This window comes from Erinaceus europaeus, chromosome 2 (assembly GCF_950295315.1).
Source record: "Erinaceus europaeus chromosome 2, mEriEur2.1, whole genome shotgun sequence".
Lineage (NCBI taxonomy): Eukaryota > Metazoa > Chordata > Mammalia > Eulipotyphla > Erinaceidae > Erinaceus > Erinaceus europaeus.
Window position 1 is genome coordinate 143,191,976 of NC_080163.1, and position 22,506 is coordinate 143,214,481.

Below are 22,506 nucleotides of genomic sequence, written 5' to 3' on the forward strand. Positions count from 1 at the left end.
AGCACATAGATAAGCTGCAGTACCATTACTGCACTGAGGAACTTAGAGGAAGACTCAAGTATTAAATTTTAGAAGTGATGACTGCTGAGTTGATGCCAACAAAATGCTGGTAAGCTACATCCACACAGTGTGCACCTTGTAAATCTTATATCAATTCTCTTATACTCACATTATAATTTGCTTGTATGCTTTTGTGCTAGTCTGTATTCTTTTATTTTCTAAATTTTTTTATTTATAAAAAGGAAACATTGACAAAACCATAGGATAAGCTTCACACAATTCCCACCACCAGAACTCCGTATCCCATCCCCTCCCCTGATAGCTTTCCTATGCTTTAACCCTCTGGGAGTATGGACCCAAGGTCATTGTGGGATGCAGAAGGTTGAAGGCCTGGCTTCTGTAATTGCTTCCCTGCTGAACATGGGCGTTGACAGGTCAATCTATACTCCCAGCTTGTCTCTCTCTTTCCCTAGTGGGGAAGGGTTCTGGGGAAGCAGAGATCCAGGGCACATTACTAGTCTGTATTCTATTAACACCAAAGTTGACTCTAGAGATATTAGGGACCCTAGAATCTCGGTAGATTCAGCTGTTTTTTTTTTTTTTCTAAATAGAAAAATATATGAGAAAAATATATGAGATTTGTTCTCAAATTGTTAAATAAGGAAAGTACCAATGGGCAGGCTGGGAGTATGGATCAAACTGCCAACACCCATGTTCAGCTGTGAAGCCAGATCGTCCACCTTCTGTGCCCCATAATGATCCTGGATCCATGTTCTTAGTGTGTCTATTTTATCATGTACATAACTGGTTCATGCCCAGCCCTCATCATTTGGAGGAAGTTTTGGTGCTGCATTGTCTTTTTCCCTTTTCTCTCTGTTTCTGCTTCTCTTTTTCTACATCAAAATGTCAATCCTGAGTGGTGAAACTGCAAAAAAAAGAAGAGAAAGACGAAGAAGAATGAAGAGGAGGAAGAAGAGGAGGGAGTGGAGGAGGAAGAGGAGATGAGGAAGAAGGAAGTGGGGAGAGGAGGAGGAAGCAGGATTGGAAGAAGACTATAGGCAAGCAGAAGAACTCTAGACTAAGAGCATTGGACTTGACGTCTGTTTCTAACTCCCAAACTGAATATGCCATTAGAATTTTTTGGAGATATTAATCAACAAGAGTTCCAAATTCTTTATCCATCTTCACTGTGGAGTCTTGGAGTAAACCATACTGATTATAGTATGCAACTAAAGTGAAGAGGGAACATGTATACAATTTCTCCCTTTGAAACACTAAACAGACAAACTCCAGGTGTTCACATAAAGTTCAAATGCTTTATTTCTGAAAAGCACAAACCCTCTAAAGCCTGACAGAATCAGAGCTTGCTTACAGCTGTGGGAGGGTTTCATTTTACTGTCACTCACTCTCACTCTCCAGCCTACAATGGTTCATAGTGAAAGCTTTTTGCCATGATTTTTCCTTGTGCAACATTTTTAAATTTGGATAAACCAAAAGCCATTCAGAAACAGTCTGCTCTCTCTTTCAAGGAGTGAAAAAGGAGTGCTGTTTACTTCTGAGTGGTAGTGCTCTCTAGTCAAACATAAACATGTTAAAGAGAACTGTCACCTTTCCACCGTTGTTCATGTGATATCTACTGGGGTTGAGGAAATTCTTATTTCTTGTAAATACTCTGGAACTTATGTGGTTTTTCACATGTTTTATAAGGCAGGCTTATAAAGGAGATACTTGGTGAAACTGATACAAACTACAGTGGGCTCTTACCTCTATACGGCAAGATCAAAGATTAATTTGTCCAGGCAAGTATTTGTTTATCCCATTGATCTTGAGGTTAGGATTTGTTATGTTCCCTCATTTCTTCCATTTCCTGATTAATGAAAGGTCACCAGTGACCACTGCAATTCTAATTTGTCCAGAGACATTTGCCTTTGCCTTACTCCTGCTTGATAGGCTAATATTTTTAAAGATTTATTTCATTGAGGCTGGAGAGACAGCATAATGGCTCTGCAAAAAGCCAGTCAAGCCTGAGGCACCAAAAGTCCCAACACCTAGCATCACCATAAACCAAGCTGACCAATGCTCTAGAAAAAAAAATACACACACACACACACACACACACACACACACACACACACACACACACACACACATGAAAGAAAGTTTCACATGAGACAGAGGAAGGAAGAGGAGGAGTGTAGAGGGGAAAGAAGAATAAGAAGGCAGAAGAGGAGAAGACAGAGGAAAAGAAGAGTTCTTCATCATATGTACTAGAAGGGATCAGATCAGAAACCTCAGGTTTAAAGTCCAATTCTCAAGCCATTTCTCCAGTCAAACTATATATTTATATTATACAGTTAAAATGGTTTTTTTTTTTTTTTCCATTTAGTTAATGATCACAGACAACAGGAATTCAAATGCTGCCCTAGGGCTCCTGAGCTTCCTCAAACTAAGACTTACTAAGAAGATAAGATCACGACACCAAACCAGCCCAAGTTTTACTTTGTGTTTCCCCTTTCTGTTCTTGTTTCTTAAATTCTGTCTGTGAGTGAGATGATCCCATGTTCATCCTCCTCTTTCTGGGTTATCTCACTTAACATGCTTACTTTGTTGGGGGAGGGGGGCTTCAAGTCCTGGAACATGATGAAGGAAAAGGACCTAAGCTGGGGGTGAGAACATGTTGCAGACACTTATCGTGGCAAGATGAGGAAGTACCACATGCCAATAACTGTACTATATACAGTTATCCTACCAATAAAAATAAAGAAGGAAAGAAAATATAAAGAAAAATGAATTGTGATCTGTTGCCTAAACTATTATTGATTACCTTAACAACCTCAAGTTTCTTTGCCCAATAAAAAAGGGCTGTCTTTGAGAGCTTGCTGTCACTATTCTCTTGGGGACATATGTATATCTATGCACACACTTTTCTCTGCTTTCCTATTATTACAATAAATGCTTGACTTACCTGGGGGGGCAAGAAGATCACTGAAGAATGAGGCCTCCAAGTTATGAATGGAAACTGCATTGTATGCCTCCTGTATAGTTCAGGAATAAGCCAACTTTTTGGATCATTAAAAAAATAGGACTTTTATGGGATGAGAGACAAAATCAGAAAAAAAAGTTTGCAAATTTTATATTTGCGGAAAGAATTTTAGACTTTAGAAAAGTGTATGACTTTGAGTCAGGGGTAGGGAGCATGTGCCTGTTTTTTTTTTCTTTTCTTTCTTTGCTTTTTTTCTTTTTTTTTTAATCACCAATGAGCATCTGTAATAAATGTCTGGAATTCTATGATCCAAAAACATTCTCATTTTAGAACCAAAATATAATTAATTATTTTAATGATGCCTTTTAATGATTTCCACAAGTACTGTGAAAGAAATAACAAATAATCCACTGTAGTGATAAATGGTTATATGAATCTAAGTAATACACCTAATATAAAAAATACTTTTGCTTACAGTAGATCTAGTTCCTAACATAAATGAGAGTCATTTTATTTCTTAATGGCACTGGGTATAGGCTACTGCGGCTAACAGAGCAACACAGAAATTTGGTGCTAATCTGTCATTTGTTTGATGAATAAGGAGACTCAATGGAAATTTTCCATTAATACTTGAGAGGTTAAGTAATATCAATCACATATGTACCTTGAGGAAATATTCAAATATAATAATTTCCAAACAGGAAAATTTGAATCTGGCGACACAACAGCACAATTTTAAACATGACACTTTGCTGGAGCTGCAGTTGGGAAAGGACAGCAGCAACAAATGCTGGAGAGGCTGTAGGGACAAAGGAAGGGAAAGTTTCTGGAAGTGGTAGCTGACTGAATAATAAAAATAGTACTGATAAGAAAATGCATGATCTCATGAATATAATTTCTGTGCTGTGGGGAAAAATAAATAAAATGAAAGGTCTTTTATTTATAAAACAGCTTCCTTTCTTCTCCAAGATTCTTGGTGGATCTAATTTCCTTTTAAAGACAGAAAGATATAGAAAATCTCTCTGTAAATGAAACCTATTTACAAATCTAAGGTAGCTATAATGAGTGTCCATTTCAATAGAAATAAAAACAGCAGCAAAGCAGTAATAACTCAAATTTTGTAATTCTCAGTCCAAATAAATAAATAAATAGCATTGGGCTGGCAAGATAACTCACAATTCAGGTTTGAGCTAAGCACTCATGTCATAGACAGAGGCTTTGATGCTGCAGTACTCTCTCTTTCTGTATCTTTTCTAATGTTTTATTTACTACTTTTCAAGAGAGAAAAAGGGAGAGAAAGTGCACTGACAACATTGGCTTATGGTAGTGACAAGCTGGAACAAGGTATTCCAAGCCAACAAAGCAAACAAAAGGACAGGAACAGCTATTCTAATATCAGATAAATTAGACTTTCAGGCAAAGAAGATGAAAACATGGACACTACATATTGGTCAGATGACCAATCCAACAGGAAGACATTGTCAATATATATGTTACCAATATGCATGCAACCAATTATATTTTAAAAAGTACTTACAGATCTTCATGGAGACATGGACAGCAGCACAGTACTAGTTGGATACCTCAACATACCACTCACAGCAAGAGACAGACCATCAGGACAAGAAAATCAACAAGGACATAGAAGTCATAGGTAAGATGAATATAACAAGATACATTCAGAACCTTTCATTCCCCTCCAAAAAAGAACATATATTCTTTTCAAGTGCACTTTGAACGTTCTCAAGGATCGACCATGTGTTGGGACACAAAGACAGCATTAATAAATACATGAATATTCAAATCATAAAAGCATCTTTTCTGACTGTGAGGCAGTGAGGCTAGAAATCAACCACAAAAAGAAACAAAGAAATACACCCAAACAATACACTTCTGAATAATACCTGGGTCATTGAAGAAATGAAAAGAGAACTTAAAACTTCTTTGGAGAACAACGAAAATGAAGAGACAAACTACTATATCCTGTGGAATACAGCAAAGTTGTTCTATAAGGAAAGTTTACAGCAATACATGCTCATATTAACAAACAGCAAAGATCTCAAGTAAGCTACCTAACATCACAACTGAGCCAGCTAGAAAAGGAGCAACAAGAAGACCCAAAAATCAGCAGGAGAAAGGAAATAGTCAACGTCAGAGCAAAAACTAATGAAACAGAATCCAGAAATACAATCCAAAAGATTAATGAAATCAAGAACGGGTTCTTTGCAAGGATAAATAATATAAACAACTGGCTAGACTAAAAAATAAAAGGTGAGAAAGCTATGATATAAACAATCAGAAATGAGAGGGATGAACTTACAACTGAAGATGGGGAGATACAAAGAATCATACACAAATATTATGAATATCTCTATGGGAATAAATTGGACAACCTAGAAGAGATGAATGCATTTCTAGGATCATACCACTGCCAAGCCTAACCCAAGAGGAACTTGAGAGCCTAAACAAGCCAATCACTAATTTAGAAATTGAATTGGTAATAAAAAATCTACCCAAGAATAAAGTCCAGGCCCAAATTCTAACAAATTCTATAATATTTTCAAAGAAAGTCTATTCTCCTCAAGCTATTTCAGAAAATTTAAGAAGAGCAAACACTACCAGAAACATTCTACAAAGAGAACATCACGTTGATCCCCAAAGCAGGAAGGGACTCTACCAGAAAAGAAAACTATAGACCTATATCCCTGATGAACATTGATGCAAATATCCTGAACAAGATCTTGAAAATCAAATCCAACAACATATCAAGAGTAATTCACCAAGACCAAGTGGGATTCATCCCTGGGAAACAGGTATGGTTCAATATTGGCAAATCAATTAATACAATTCATCATATCAACAAAAAGAACGATAAAAATCACACAGTCCTATCAATTGATGCCAAAAATGCATTTGACAAGATCAAACACTCTTTTATGATAAAGGCCCTCCAGAAACTGGGAATAGAAGGACCATTTCTTAACACAATAAATATAATTTATGACAAACCCACAGGTAACATCATTTTCAAGGGGAAAAGCTAGCAACTTCCCCCCTAAATTCATGAACCAGACAAGGATGTCCACTATCTTTTTTTTTTTAATTTCTTTATTAACAGGGATTAATGTTTTACATTTGTCAGTAAATACAATAGTTTGTACATGCATAACATTTCTCAGTTTTCAACACAACAATATAACCCCCACTAGGTCCTCTGTCATCCCTTTTGGATCTGTTCCCTGCCCCCACCCACCTCGGAGTCATTTACTTTGGTGCAATACACCACTCTGGTTCAGGTTCTACTTGTGTTTTCTCATCTGATCTTGTTTTTCAACTTCTGCCTGAGAGTGAGATCATCCCATATTCATCTTTCTGTTTCTGACTTATTTCACTTAACACGATTTATTCAAGCTCCATCCAAGATGGGATGAAAACGGTGAAGTCACCATTTTTGATAGCTGATAGTATTCCATTGTGTATATATACTACAACTTTCTCAGACACTCATCTGTTGCTGGGGATGTCCACTATCTACATTGTTACTCAACATAGTTCTGGAGGTCCATCCCACTTCAATCAGATAAGAAAGAGATAACAAAGGGGTCCGGGTGGTGGAGCACCTGGCTGAGCACACATGTTACAGTGCACAAGGACCCACGTTTGAGACCCCAGTCCTCACCTGCAAGGAAAAAGCTTTGCAAGTGGTGGAGCAGGGCTGCAGGTGTTTGTTTCTCTCCCTCTGTATCTCCCCCTCACCTCTCAATTTCTGGCTGTCTCTAGCCAATAAATAAATAAAGGTAATAATTTATTTAAAAAAAAGAGATAACAAAGTCATACAGACTGAAAAAGAAATCAAATTATCACTCTTTCCTGATGACATGATATTATATCTACAGAACCACTTAAAATTACTGGAAATGATTAATAACTTCAGTAGAATAGAAGGATACAAAGTTAATACTGTGGGATTTCTACATAAAAACAAGAAGTCAGAGGAAAGGGAAATAAAAAGACTGAATCCCATTTACAATAGAAATACCATTTACAAGAGAACCCCAAAAGATGAAACACCTTGCAGCAAATCTCACCTCACAAAAGAGGAGAAGGACTTTTACAACAACAACTATAAGACAATGCCAAAAGAAATTTAAAAAGATACAAGAAAGTGGAAGAACAGTCCTTGCTCCTGGATTGAAAGAATAAACATTATTAAAATGGCCATTTGAACAAAAGCAGTCTATAATTTCAGTGCAATTCCTATCAAAATTCCAGTAGTTTTCAAGGCAAATGGAACAACTTGTCCAAAAGGAAAAATATGGAGGTATCACACTCCCTAATTTCTGTTTATACAACAAAGCAAAAGTAATCAAAACAGCATGGTACTGGTATAAAAATGAACACTTGGATCAATGGAGAATAACCAAAAGCCCAGAAATGAGCCTACACATATACAATCAACTAATATATAACAAAAAGGCCAAAACCACTCAATGGGATAAAGAAGGTATTTTCAACAAATGATGCTAGGTAAATTGGACAGCCACATGTAGAAAAATGAAACTAGACCACCACCTAACACCACACATCAAAGTCAAACCAGAATAGATTAAATAAATTTAGATAGTAAGTCAGAAACTCTAAAATTTATAGAAGAAAATGTAACTTTGCAGGACCTTCACATCAAAGATATATTTGGAGACTCAACCCCCCTGAGTATGGGAAATAAAAGGAAAAGTAATAAATGGGATTGCAGGAAACTAAAGAGCTTCTATATATCCAGAGAAAAATACACAAGGGTAACCATGTACTCAATAAATGGGAGAAGATATTTGCACATCAGACAAGCAACTGATACAAACATCTATACAGAACTGGTAAAAATCTACAAAAGAAGCAAAATATAACACAATATAAAAGTAGACCAAAGAACTACACAGACAGTTTTCTAAAGAAGAGATAGACATGGCCTACAGACACATGAAGAATTGTGTCTTCACTCATCATTAGAGAAATGTAAGCTAAAACTACACTGAAATATCATCAACAAATCAGGAAAGGACAGGTGTTGGAGAGGTTGTGTAGAAAAGGAAACTGCTTCACCCACCGCTGGTGGGAATGCAAACTGGTACAGCCCCTATGGAAGACTGTATGGAGAGTTTTTGAACAAATAAAATGGAATTACCTTAGGATCCAAGTAGTTAGGTATGTATCCATGCACCCCTATGTTCATAGTTGCATTATTCACAATAGCCAAAGAGTGCAAGAAACCTAAACGCCCATCATCAGATGACTGGCTACAGAAACTATGGGATATATATTTCATGGAATACTATTCTGCAATCAAAAATATGATATTGCGACCTTTGGGACAAAGTGATGAAATTGGAGGTGATTATACTTAGCAAAATAAGAGATGAAAAATATCTACCAGATAGTTTCACTCATATGTGGAATCTAGAGATATGATTTACATGAACTTGCAAAAAATACATACAAAACAGAAGCAAACAAACTAAGACTTAAAAGAACTATGGTGGTTATCTTTGGGAAGTGGGAGGGTTGGGTTACAGAACTTTGATGGTGGATATGGTGTGGAACTATACATTGTGATCTTACAATCTTGTAACAAATTATTAGTAACAAATAAAAAATAATAAATAATGCTACTATAAAACTTTAAGACACTTTAAAACAGTTTAATAATTATACAAAAGACATAAATATTGGCACTCTGAGGTCCCACGTTCAATCCCCTACACCACTATTAGACAGATAGGCAGTGCTTTGGTCTCCCTCTTTATATGTACTGTTTGCTCTGCATCACTCATTAAATAATAAATTAACAAAGTATTTTAAAAGGGTTTTTTTGCATAACCATTATGCTCTCTCTCCATCTTGGTATCTCTATATTTATTTATATGAAAAAGTTAGCCTAGAGCAGTGAAGTCTCAGTTTAACAATCTATGATTCTTAGAATTCTCCAAAAGGTAAAAAAAATCTACAATTTATGGCAGTCTTATAGATATATATCTAGACATATTACCATAGGTCTATGCTTACAAAAACTAAGGACAGTTACAGTAAAAAAAAAAAAAAAGTGTTCTGGGCTGCCACATGGTAGTGCACCTAGTAGAGCACACACCACACACGTCACTATTTACGAAAACCCAGGTTCTAGTCCTTAATCCCTACTTGGAGGGGGGCGAATTTAGGAGAGGTGTAATAGTCCCTCCTGCTTTCCTTCTCCCTCTCTTTCCTTTTCTCTCTATCCCTCTATAAAACTAAAATTTGGGAGTTGGGCAGTAGCACAGCAGGTTAAGCATAGGTGGCACAAAGCACAAGGACAGGCATAAGGATCACGTGAGTCCCCGGCTCCCCACCGGGAATTGCCTCACAGGCAGTGAAGCAGGTCTGCAGGTGTCTATCTTTCTCTTCCCCTCTTTGTCTTCCCCTCCTCTCTCCATTTCTCTCTGTCCTATCCAACAACAAAGATGCTGGTAACAATAACAATAATGGCTACAACAATAAAACAACAAGGGCAGGAGCAGAGAACTATCACATAGGCACAAATCCTAGAAATAACCCTGATGTTTTGCAAAAAACCAAACAAAAACCCAGAATTTTTCTCTTTGCCTTAAATGTATTCACTAAAGGAGGAAAATTGTTAAACTAAATCTAACTAGCAGTTCTTGGACTCACATTTTGTTATTTTATTCTATTTATTCATTATTTATTAGATTAAAGACAGAGAAATCAAGAGTCAAGGGGAAGATAGAAAAGGGAAGAAGAATACCTCTGCAACCCTGCTTTGCCGTTCTTGAAGCTTTACACCTGCAACTGGGGACTGGAGGCTTAAACCTGGGTCCTTGTGCATTGTAATATGTGCACTCAACCAAGTGCACCACTACCTGGCCCCAGATTCATATGTTTCTTTAATATGTACTTATTTGTACTTTTTTAAACCATAGAATAATGGATTACAGAATGTTTAAACCAGATTATATTCGTCTGCAATTTCAAGGGTTGTTTATGTGTCAACTGAAATGTCATATGCCCATACTTATGTCCAACAGATCTATTTTGCAACATTCAATCCAATCTTAAATTTACTCCTTATGTAAAAGTTTTAGAGATATTTCTGGGTGAAGAAATCAGAAATCTGAGACTCCAGATCTCATGTGAAAAAGAAATCCCTTAAGATTGAAAGGAAACAGATGCTTTTCAAGACTAATAGGTAGCAATCATCTGCTGAGAATGTTAAAGAGGGAAGCAGAGACTCCTTAGGCTGCAACTAACAAAGAGGTATTTTAAAGCGACCCTTACATAGAGCTTAAAAATAAAGATTGCTTGAAGAAGCCAATCATCATAACACCAACTAGCATTAGCTAGGATCTACCTGGCATATACACAGAAGGGAATCCTCAGGTGGTGGATATCAATCTTTCTATAATCTAAGGAGATCAAGCTTCAGACTTCTCATTTAAGCAACTTTAAGGTAAAAAAATTAGAAATTAGTTTATGAACTTCTAGGAATCCATCTGTGACTTGTTGTATGTAATTATAATTACATAATAAAAGTGTTTTTTATAGTGTTTGGTTCTGATTCCACAGTATGGTTCAGTTATTATCAGTTAATCCTGTCATTTCTATGAAGTCTTGAATTAAAGTCTTCCAGAAATTACCCTAGACAGGGATTTAGGATAACTAGGCCTTGACTGACCATCAAAGTCAAGATTCATTTGTGCAGAGTGGTAAGCCCTGCACTGACAAAATGTTGAGCAGCTCTTTCTTGAATGTGTAATAATGCAATACCAGAGGACAACAAGGACAGATAGGTAAACAAGGACAGATGCAAATGTTGAAGGTTAACATAAAATGGAAAAAGGAAGAGGGTGCTGGTGGTGGCGCAGAGGGTTAAGCGCAGGTGTCACGCAAAATGCAAGGACCAACATAAGGATCGTGGTTCGAGCCCGTGGCTCCCCACCTGCAGGCAGGTCACTTTACAAGAGGTGAGGCAAGTCTTCAATGTCAATCTTTCTCTCCCCCTCTCTGTCTTTCCCTCCTCTCTTGATTTCTCTCTGTCCTATCCAACAATGACAGCAATAACAATAATGGTAATAACAACAACAATGGCAACAAAAGGGAGAAAATAGCTTCCAGGAGCAGTGGATTCCTAGTGCAGGCACCAAGCCCCAGTGATAACCCTGGAGGCAAACAAACAAGCAAAGGAAGGAAGAAGAAAATCCACTGTTGTCCTTTTATTCTACAGGAGATGAAAAAACATTATTCTATAGTAGTTCTCAAATTACAGGACTTGAGTTGTTATGTGACAAGATCAGTTGAAGCAACTACCCACGTGATCAAAATACCTTTCTCCGGCTCTTCTCATTCATTTATCTATGTGTTTTTTTTTCCCCATTCTCTACACTGATTCTCTCTATTCTATCTCCTTTACAGTTCTTTACCTTTCACTCACTCCATAACCTATCCACCGCTAACAGCTTAATTTGCTAATGTAGTCACTAACCATTCCCCACCTATACGTCTGGCTGTTCTAAAGCAAGATTATTATTGTGCTTTGGGAAAAAAAAAAAGACTATGGTACCTAGCTTCTTTCTTTTTTTCCTCTCTTTTTCTTTCTTTTTTTTTCATTGGATAGGACAGAAAGAATTTGAGAGGACAAGAAGAGAGAGAGAGAGAGAGAGAATGACAGATACCTATAGACCTGCTTCACTGCTTGTGAAGCATACCCCCTGCAGGTGAAGGCTAGGGGAAGGATGGAACCTGGGCCCTTATTCTTAGTATCATATACACTCAACCAGGTGTCCCACCCCACCCCACCCCCGCTCCCCTGATACCTAGCTTCTTTAAAGTTAAATCCCAAATTTAAGCATTTGAATATAGATTTCCTTTGCAGCTTTGCCAAATGAGGAAAGGTCATTTCATACCTTGATATAATCAGTGGGGCAGACACAGAGATGAGAGGGCCTGCCACTGTACACCCACCGCACTGAGGTTGACTACAAAAGTTTGTATCAGTGACCTTTTATCTGACAAACAATGATATCTTGAGCCAATTTTGGTATTGTAATTTTGTCTCAGGCTCAGCAGGAGGCTGCAGTAGAAGTTTCATGCTCTGAGTTAACTCTACCATTTGGCCTGAGGAAAGTTTCCCAGCCAAGTTTAAACCCCTGGAGACTAAGGGTGTATAATTTAAGCACTAATATAAGCTAAGAGGGAAAGCAACAATACTAGTGCTCCCATAATGGAAAGATCATTATTTTTAGGTTTGTATAGAAAGCAGAGCTGGCAGCTGTGAGGGAAAATGTACCCTTTGAAAAGAACCTACCATTGTTATATTTAAGCTGTTGGGACACAGCTTTCTACTCAGAGGCAATTGTCATATGCTCAGAATTACCCCATGAACAGTCACAGGTTTAATGATTATGAAAGTAGCAATATACAAAGAAAGGTGAGGAGCCAGAGCTGAGAAGTGTTTTATGACCCATTATTTCTTTTGCCTGCTAAAGAATCTGTAACCATTCTCAGAGCTGATACAGAATGATAATGCAGCCTTTTAAATTTTATTTTTATCATTTTTGCTCATAAATATTTACCTGTCTTTCTTTAGGCAAGATAACAAAGGTTAAGTACTTAGTCAAACTGACTTCATTTAAAATACTAGGTCTGCTACTTACTGTGTGCTTATGGATGAATTACTAACCTTTCTCAGTTTCCAGGGTTTTTTTTATTATTTATTTATCTGATAGATGTAAATTGAAAGTAATAACAGTATGTGTCTTAGAGATATAATGTATAATGCTTCTTTCATTCTACAGATATTTACTGGCAGCTGCTCTGTGTCTGGCAATGCATTCGGTGCTAAGGATTTAACAGAGAAAAGACCAGCACAAAATCTCTGTCCTGTTAGATTCCTTTGATAAAATAAAGCAGATATGAGAATTCATGTGTGCAGCTTAGTATAGCATCAGGCAAAACGTCGGTATTTAACAAATTTAACTTTCATGTAATGGTAACATCCCACTGTAAAGACTTTAGGTTTCAGGGGCTACCTTGATCAGGTTTGATCCCAGTTTTACCATGCATGCATGACTTAGTTGAGGATAAGACATGTAACCTGAGTTTGTTCCCTCATCTGCAAATTGGGGCATTAGCAAGAACTGCACTCACAGTGCCTGGCACTCTGGTAAAGTTTGTTAATCAGAAACCCCTTAGACAAAGAGATTGACAAATGGAAGGAGGTGACTGAAAAACTAATGATCTGAAAGCTAATGGGAAAAACTGGATGTGTCCAGCAAAACAGCTCACTGGAGAGAGTGCCTGCCTGTCTTGTGTGACTTCTGTTCCAGTCAGGCCCACGATGCACTGGGGGGAAGCTTTGGTACTGTGGTGTCTTTCTTTTTTATTCTTCTCTCCCTCTGTCTCTGTATCTTACTTTCTCTCTAAAAAAGTTGACCCAGAGCATCAAAACCCCAAAAACAACAACAAACAAAACAATAGGCCAATTCTAGTCCCAGTCCCATTTGATCACAATTAAATTAACATCTGCCATATTCTAAGCTTCACACTGAGGGCTATGAAAGAGGCAGAAATTAAAAGCCAGTGTGAAGGGTCAAGGTGGGTGATGGGCAAGCTAAAGGCAGGGGTATTGTGGGAATGAGTTCAATGATGTCTGCCACACTGACAACCAGATCTCCAGGGCACTGGCTACATTATAATCAAAACTCTTCACAATTGTGAGGTAGCAGGTACATACCTGGTGTGTCACTATGTTACTCCATAGAAGAGAGAAAGGTGTTGAGAAAAAACAAGAGTTTATAAGGAATTTACTAGGAGTCAGGCACTGTCAAGTTCACAAAACATCATTTCCCTTGATCCTTCCACTGCTCTGTGAAGGAAATGTTCTGTGCTCCATTCTATAGGTGAGAAAAGTTAATATTTAGGGTACCTGACTCACTTCAGTAAGATGATGCAGTTAGTAAAAGACAATGCAATATGGGTACTCCCAGGCCTTATTGCTTTAAATGTTCCTTTCACTTTCTTTAGCAAATTATTGTACCTGGATAAATCCAGTATAGATTTCTTCTAGGCTTTTAACAATAATAGTGCAATAGGCATCTAAAAGAGTATGAACATAGTGCTGGAGAGATCATTGCACCAGTTAAAGCACAAACTTGCATCCCTAAGGCCCCAGAAGTTGAAGGTTCAATTCCTAGTACCACCTTTTCCCAGTACTGAGTTGTGCTATAGTGACTCTCTATCACACAATGAATGAATGAATGAATGAATATATTTACTTTATTTGACAGGATATAAATTGAGAAAGGAAGAGAAAATAAAGAGGAAGAAAAAGAGAGACACCTGTATCACTACTTCACCATTTGTGAAGCTTCCTCCCTGCAGGTGAGGACTAGGGGTTTTGAGCCAGATCCTAGTTCATGGTAATGTGTGTGCTCAACCAAGCATGCAACTTTTAAGTCCCATAAAGAAATCTACATGAATATACAACTTGACTTTGTGTAGAGACCCAAGACAAGATTGTCATGGTAAGGGAACACAATGAAAGTCTTATTATGGGCTGACAAAATAAATTATTTAAAGAGAGTGCTGCTTTTCCATGTGCATGACCCAAATTTGAACTACCAAGCCTTGCATTGAAAGAAACTTTAGTGCAGTAGTTTCCCTCTCTCTTCCCTTTTCTCTCTCTCTCTCTCTCTCTCTCTCTCTCTCTCTTTCTCTCTCTCCTGAAGAATAAAATTAATTAAAACAAACTATAATGGAATACAAAAATACATATAATCTAGATCTATGAATTGTAATAAAATTGAGTCAGTTGACAGACATTATTAGGAAATAAGGATTTGAGAACAGACTCAAGGTAACTTAACGTGTGGTCAAAAATCATATTCCTACAAGAGATTAGTTGTCTTTTGAGAGATCAACTCACAAAATTCATAAGATTAGTCACCTGAAGCAGGTTTTTTTTTTTTTTTCTATGAACCAGATTATCCTGATGCAAAGGGAAGAATAGATGTGCTTAGAAATTCAGGCAGGGTTAGGGTTGACAACACTTTGTTAGTGACGACTCAGTACTATACAGGGAGAGAGAGAAATACTAAATACAGAATATATCTGTGGGTAGGGGGTAAATAGCATAATGGTTATGAAAAGAGACTTTCCTACCTGAAGCTCCAAAGTCCAGGTTCAATCTGCTGCACCACCATAAGCCAGAACCAAGCTGAGTTTGGGTAAAAAACAAACAACAAAAACAAAAAAAGGTAAAAATATCAAAATATATCTGTGTTCTGGACATTAGGAGTAGTAGGTCAAGAAATATTTGCATTACCTTACCTACACATAATATATTTCATAGTTCTTCGTGAATTTTTTGTTCTAACTGCTCTTCACAATAGAATAATTAAAAGATCCAATTGTATACTTAGAATTAAAGGTATATATCATCATGATTTTCTAAAGAGATATAATTATAAATTATCATGGTGACCTACTAATTATATTTTGATCTCTGTGGTTTCTGTAATTGTGAATCAGTCACAGTGGTCACTTACCTCTCAGTGCCCTAACATTATTTCTGAGTATCATGATGTTGTGGCAATGATGGCTAACCCAGAAACAATGTCTGGATATGAGGCCAACACTGTTCTTATTCAGATTCTAATCAGCATATGGTGAAATATTGAAAATAAATCTTTTAATAAGTTATCTCCTAAACCTTAAGACAGAAGGCAATGGGTGCAGCTATTTTTACTTATATTTCTTGACCCTTCTTGGCAGATTATTGCTATGTGGCATTCAGTAAATACTATAACTATGCTCATTATGTTTGCAAGGAATGAAAAGAGTAAGACAGTAGTAGCACTGCCTATCAGTTACAGAGACACTGGGTTCATCTAAACTTGCATTCATCTATCCACTCATGTACTCATCAAGCAAATATATACCAGATAGCAGAAACTAAAAATACAGAGGCAATCAAAAGCACATTTTTATTTCATCATTCGTTAGAGAAAGAAAATTGTAGTATGCCAGGTGATGACTAGTGTTATAGGAAATGTGAAGCCAAAAAGAAAAGAAAAAAAGGAAGCAATGAACAAGGAAGGAACAAAGAAAGGAAGTAAAATATGAAGCCAGGGTAAGATGGAGAGTGCTAGGCTGGGGTAGGAGGAACAGTATGATTATTATTTTATGTAGAGTGGGAAGGAAGACTTCTCAATTAGTTGATTATTTGAGCAAAGAAATAAAAGAAGTTGTAGGAAGAGATAAATGAATAAATGTTGAAAGAGTGTTCCAGAAAAAAGAAATATCAGGGTCTGGGCAGTAGAGCATCTGGCAAAATGCACATATTTCAAGAAGAAGAAATTGAGGTCAAGCACCCCCAACCCCCACCTGCAGAGGAGAAGGTTCATGAGTAGTGAATCAGCGTTTCAGGTCTCTCTTTCTCTCACCCACTCAATCGCCTCCTCTCCCCTTAATTTCTCTCTATCCTATCAAATAAAAAAAAATGTGGACACCGGACACAATGGATTTGTCACATAGTAATTGGTAAAAACAATGGTAAAAACCTTGGTGGCAACAAAATAAAATAATATAGAAAGAAATATCAAATAAGAGAGCACACTTAGTATGGTCAAATTAATGACAAGGAGTGAAGCAGACATAAAGAATAGGTCCATACTCCCAGAGGGTTAAAGAATAGGAAAACTATCAGGGGAGGGGATGGGATACGGAGTTCTGGTGGTAGAAACTGTGTGGAGTCATACCCCTCTTACCCTACGTTATTTTGTCAGTTTCCTTTTTATAAATAAACATTAAAAAAAAAGAATAGTAGGATCAGGGGTAGCTAACTTAATGGTTATGCAAAGAGACTCTCCTGCCTGAGACTCCAAAGTCCCAGGCTCAGTCACCTGTATCACCATAAGAAGAGGTAAGCAGTGCTCTGATAAAAACAAATTAAATAAATAAAAATAAATAATAATAATAATAATAATAATAATAAAATGAGTAGTAGGATGTAAGACAAAGTCTCAACTGAGATGTGATTAAGTAGGGTGTTGTAAGTCATGCTGAAAACTTAGTTTTTACATGTAGTGAAAGAAAAAGATATGGAATGAAAGGGTCTAAGTTTAAAAGTGATGTGATTTCATGTTTTTCAAGAATAACTCCAACTTCAGTTTAGAGAAGAAGATATTAGAAAGTATGCATGAAAGTAAGCATGCCACATGAAAACTAATTAGAGAATAAGGAGTGGTTAGTCCATGTGTAGAAAAGTTTATCTCTCTTCAGAGGTCAGGACTGTGGAAAAGTAACTATTCTGTTCTGTTATAGATATGGCTATCAAGAGGAAAACATATAGTGATGGAAAGAGCAGCTGTAGAGAATCTATAGGGGACAGGGTGGTGGTGCACCTAGTTGAGGTTGAGTACACATGTTACAATGCTAGCACCCAGTCCCCACCTGCAGACAGAATGTATGGAGAGTGGTGAAGCAGTACTGAGAGTACTTTCTCTCTATCTCCTCCTTCCTCCCAATTTCTGGCTGTCTCTATCCAATAAATAAATAAAGATTATTAAAAAATTTTAAATATAGAATTTATCTGGCCTATTAAATTGAGTTCCCTCTATTATTTAAATTAGGAATGAAAAGAGTAAATATTCTGTGCAGTACACATTTCTGATTCCATACCTTACTCCATTATAGTCAAAGGACAATATAAGTGTCCTCATGTTATACTGAAAAGATAGTGACCCCAACCTCTGTTGGAATCAGAGAAGCCGGGAACCTAAAAAGGAGCAAGAGAAACTTAAATGTTTAAACAGAAAAAGCTTAAATAGAAAACTTAAATGTCCCGCTTGAGGTCACATTTCCTTGTCTTTCTCAAATGCTGAAATAGATACATAACTATCATTTGAATGTGAGAAAGGCAGTGACCATTGCTGACTGTGTTCTCAGAAACAAACAGACCAAAAAAGTTGCCAACATTTCAGACCTTAGTGGTTTTTAGGTGTGGCATGAGAGTAGGTAAGAGCAGCCACAATATAGGCAAACATGGTGGAAGCACCTCAGTGCTAGAACAGTAATTAAAGTGACCAACAATATAATTGGGAAAGATATAGGTCACAATATCCTGACTAGGGACTCTGAGGCCATTTCCTTCAATGGCTACTGCCAGATAGTAGAAAAGCTAGAAACTATAATGGAGGTGGGTAGACTAAAAGAGTAGGGTCACAAACTGATCAGTTGCTGTCTGAAGTTGATGGAAGTGTAATATGGAGCATAAAAAGGGGGTATCATCCTCTCAATTATCAGGTGAAACATATATTTGTAAGTAGTCTCTTCTAAATATCCAAAGGGAAGTCAAGAACTTTTCCTAGATAGTAGGTTGGAATTTATCTATTTCTTAAAATAGCAACAAAGATATTTATTCTTTATTCTCCCTGAAGTTTGATTTGTTGTTCTATTATAATGTGTTTTGCACTGAAATATATGCATGACAATTATACATTATATTAAATGTGACACCTATAAACTCCTAGTAGGATATGAAAATGAGAAAAAGTAGAAAGCATTATGAGTAGTTCTGACCATAGAAGAATTATGGTCTTAGGATAGAATGATGTGGATAATGAACTGATCATGCAGTTGAAAAACAAATGATGAAGGTTTACTAATGTAGAAGAGTTATTACTGTAGAATAGCAGAAACAATTCTTCCCAGAAAGGAAGAGGGTGGGGAAGGAGATACATTGGAGAATTATAAAGACCCTCATATATCAAGTAACCAAGGAGACTAGTATGCTAGCTCAGAAAAAGTCCGAGATGACCCTAAAATAATTTTTAGCTGACTTGCAGGCTCTGCACTACCAAGCACTGTACACGAAGGGAGAGTTTTAAAACAACTAACCACTGAAGGAAGACCTAAGTGAAAAGTTGGTCCACAAAAACTTAAAAATGTACATTTTCTTCTTTGCTCCAGGTCTGACGTACTTTCTACACTAGCTGGCTGGTATGAAAATAAAACAGGCTCTAAAAGTCACAGACAGAAACTTCATAATTTATAAAAAAAATAGTTTAAAATCACTAACAATAATAGGCTATAACAAGCAGTTATAACAAACCCTTGCTAAATGGTTTATCAAGGATTTTCATGTGATATTTTTTAAAATTTCCTGTTTCAGCATAAAATACTGAGGTGTAAAAAATACAAGAAACTATGACCCACTGACACACAAAAAATAAGTTAATAGAAATGATCCCTGAGAAATTCCAGGCACTATCATGAAATAGACATCTGTCCTAGGTATATTTAAAAGTTAAAGAAAACCATGGCTGAAAATTTAAATTCTCCCCAAACCTATGGACATCTAATCTTTGATAAGGGGGCCCAAAGCATTAAATGGAATAAGGAGGCTCTCTTCAATAAATGGTGCTGGAAAAACTGGGTTGTAACATGCAGAAGAATGAAATTGAACCACTTTATCTCACCAGAAACAAAAATCAACTCCAAATGGATCAAAGACCTAGATGTTAGACCAGAAACAATCAAATACTTAGAGGAAAACATTGGTATAACACTTTCCCACCTACACCTCAAGGACACCTTTGATGAAATAAACCCAACTACAAGAAAGACTAAAGCAGAAACAAATCAATGGGACTACATCAAATTGAAAAGCTTCTGCACATCCAAAGAAACTATTAAACAAACAAAGAGACCCCTCACAGAATGGGAGAAGATCTTCACATGCCATACATCAGACAAGAAACTAATCATCAAAATATATAAAGAGCTCAGCAAACTTAGCATCAAAAAAGCAAATGACCCCATCCAAAAATGAGCAGAGGATACGAACAAAACATTCACTATAGAGGAGATCCAAAAGGCTAACAAACATATGAAAAACTGCTCTAGGCCACTGATTGTCAGAGAAATGCAAATTAAGACAACATTGAGATACCACCTCACTCCTGTAAGAATGGCATACATCAAAAAGGACAGCAGCAACAAATGCTGGAGAGGCTATGGGGACAGAGGAATCCTTTTGCATTGCTGGTGGGAATGTAAATTGGTCCAGCCTCTGTGGAGAGCAGTCTGGAAAACTCTCACAAGCCTAGACATGGACCTTCCATATGATCCAGTAATTCCTCTCCTGGGGATATACCCCAAGGACTCCATAACACCCAACCAAAAAAGAGGTGTGTACTCCTATGTTCATAGCAGCACAATTCATAATAGCTAAAACCTGGAAGCAACCCAGGTGCCCAACAACAGATGAGTGGCTGAGAAAGCTGTGGTATATATATATACAATGGAATACTATGCAGCTATCAAGAACAATGAACCCACCTTCTCTGACCCATCTTGGACAAAGCTAGAAGGAATTATGTTAAGTAAGCTAAGTCAGAAAGATAAAGATGAGTACTCATCAACAGAAGTTGAGTAAGAAGATCTGAAAGGGAAACTAAAAGGAGGACCTGATCAAATTATAAGTAGGGCACCAAAGTAAAAACACTGTGGTGAGGGGTAGACATGCAGCTTCCTGGGCCGGTAGGGGGTGGGAGTGGGTGGGAGGGATGGGTCACAGTCGTTTGGTGGTGAGAATGGTGTTTATGTACACTCCTAGTAAAGTGTAGTCATATAAATCACTAGTTAATTAATATTAATTAATATTAATTAATAATTAATTAATATTAATTAATTAATATTAAAATAATTGTATTATTATACAATTAATTAAAATTAATTGTATGTCTCGAAGTTTTTAAAACACAGACTGAGTCTTTTTAATATATAGGCTGTGTATTTGATATGCAGACTCTCTCAAAAGCCTAGACCAAGTAGATCAGAAGCAACCAATGGCACAGCTACATACAAGATACTGGGTACTATACAGAAAACCCTAACAAAAGGACTTTTCAAAGTTAACCCAATTACCAAATAATGTGATGATAACATTAACTATCCATTGACTTTTGAACCCTAAGACAACAGGAACCTCACATCTCTACTATAGAGCCTATATTTCCACCAGTCCTGGAACCTTAGGATAGGGCCCACTTTCCCGCATGCCTCTCCCAATCCATATCAAATAATATTGCATCTGCCGATCACAACCTAATCAACGCAACGATTGCCACCACAACATGTTTCAGTTCAGACTGTGTCCAGAGACTTCACTTGTGGAATGACAACTCTTCAGCTTCATTACTCGGGTGAGACCCTTTCACAGTATTCTCTAATTCCATCCCAGGTGGATCACTTTCTAACAAAGTCCCAAAACCTAGATATACACCAGGTTCTGTGAGAGACAGCATATATTCACACGTATCCATAAACTACTGCAAAATATATACCTGAAAGCAGAAGTACACCAGAGTTTGCAGTGAGTACCCCCCTAACACTTCCTCTCCACTATTCCAACCTTTGGGTCCATGATTGCTCAACAATTTGTTTGGCTTTGTATGTTAACTCTCTTTTCAGCCACCAGTTCCAGATGCCATCAGGATGCTGGCCAGGCTTCCCTGGACTGAAGACCCCACCAATGTGTCCTGGAGCTCTGCTTCCCCAGAGACACACCCTACTAGGGAAAGAGAGAGGCAGACTGGGAGTATGGACTGACCAGCCAATGCCCATGTTCAGCGGGGAAGCAATTACAGAAGCCAGACCTTCCACCTTCTGCAACCCATAATGACCCTGGGTCCATGCTCCCAGAGGGATAGAGAATGGGAAAGCTATCAGGGGAGGGGGTGGGATATGGAGATTGGGTGGTGGGAATTGTGTGGAGATGTACCCTCCTACCCTATGGTTTTGTTAATTTAGTCTTTCTTAAATAAAAATAAATTAAAAAATAAAAAAAAATTAAAGTCAAGGAGAAGAACTAGTTCTCACACACAGAGGCTATGAAAGAGTTCTTACTTTATAAGGTAAAGTAAAGAGAGGGGAGTCAGGTGGTAGTGCAGTGGGCTAAGCGCACATGGTGCAAAGTGCAAGGACTGGTAAGGATCCCGGTTCAAGCCCCCGGCACACCACCTTCAGGGGAGTTGCTTTACAAGCAGTGAAGCAGGTCTGCAGGTGTCTCTCTCTCCCCCTCTCTGTCTTCCTCTCCTCTCTCCATTTCTCTCTGTCTTATCTAACAACAACAAAAACAATAACTACAACAACAATAAAAAGCAACAAGGGCAAAAATAGGGAAAATGAATAGATAAATAAATATAAAAATTGTTTTAAAAGTAGTAAAGAGAAACATTGACTCTAAAAGTATAACAACTAGAATGAAAAAAACATCTCTTGAAGAGTTTAACGGCATAACTGAACACCAGTATACATGTACATATATATGCATGTATGTACACACACATACACATACACACATATCTCAGAGGCTTTAAAAATCTTAAGAGAATAAACTCAAAGGGACCCACAATAATATAAATTTTAATTAAACTGACAAACCAAAGGCAAAGTATCTTGAAAGCATAAAAGAG

At 37.3% G+C, this 22,506-nt stretch overlaps 1 long non-coding RNA gene across 2 annotated transcripts in view; it reads right to left on the reverse strand.

Moving 5' to 3' along the window:
- The window catches only part of LOC132536760 (uncharacterized), a 220,505-nt gene that overhangs the window by 98,828 nt on the left and 99,171 nt on the right, over positions 1–22,506 (reverse strand). For both annotated transcript variants that reach the window (XR_009548281.1, XR_009548282.1), the window contains exon 3: positions 15,188–15,242. This is a non-coding gene — a long non-coding RNA (uncharacterized LOC132536760). The remainder of the gene's footprint in view (positions 1–15,187; positions 15,243–22,506) is intronic.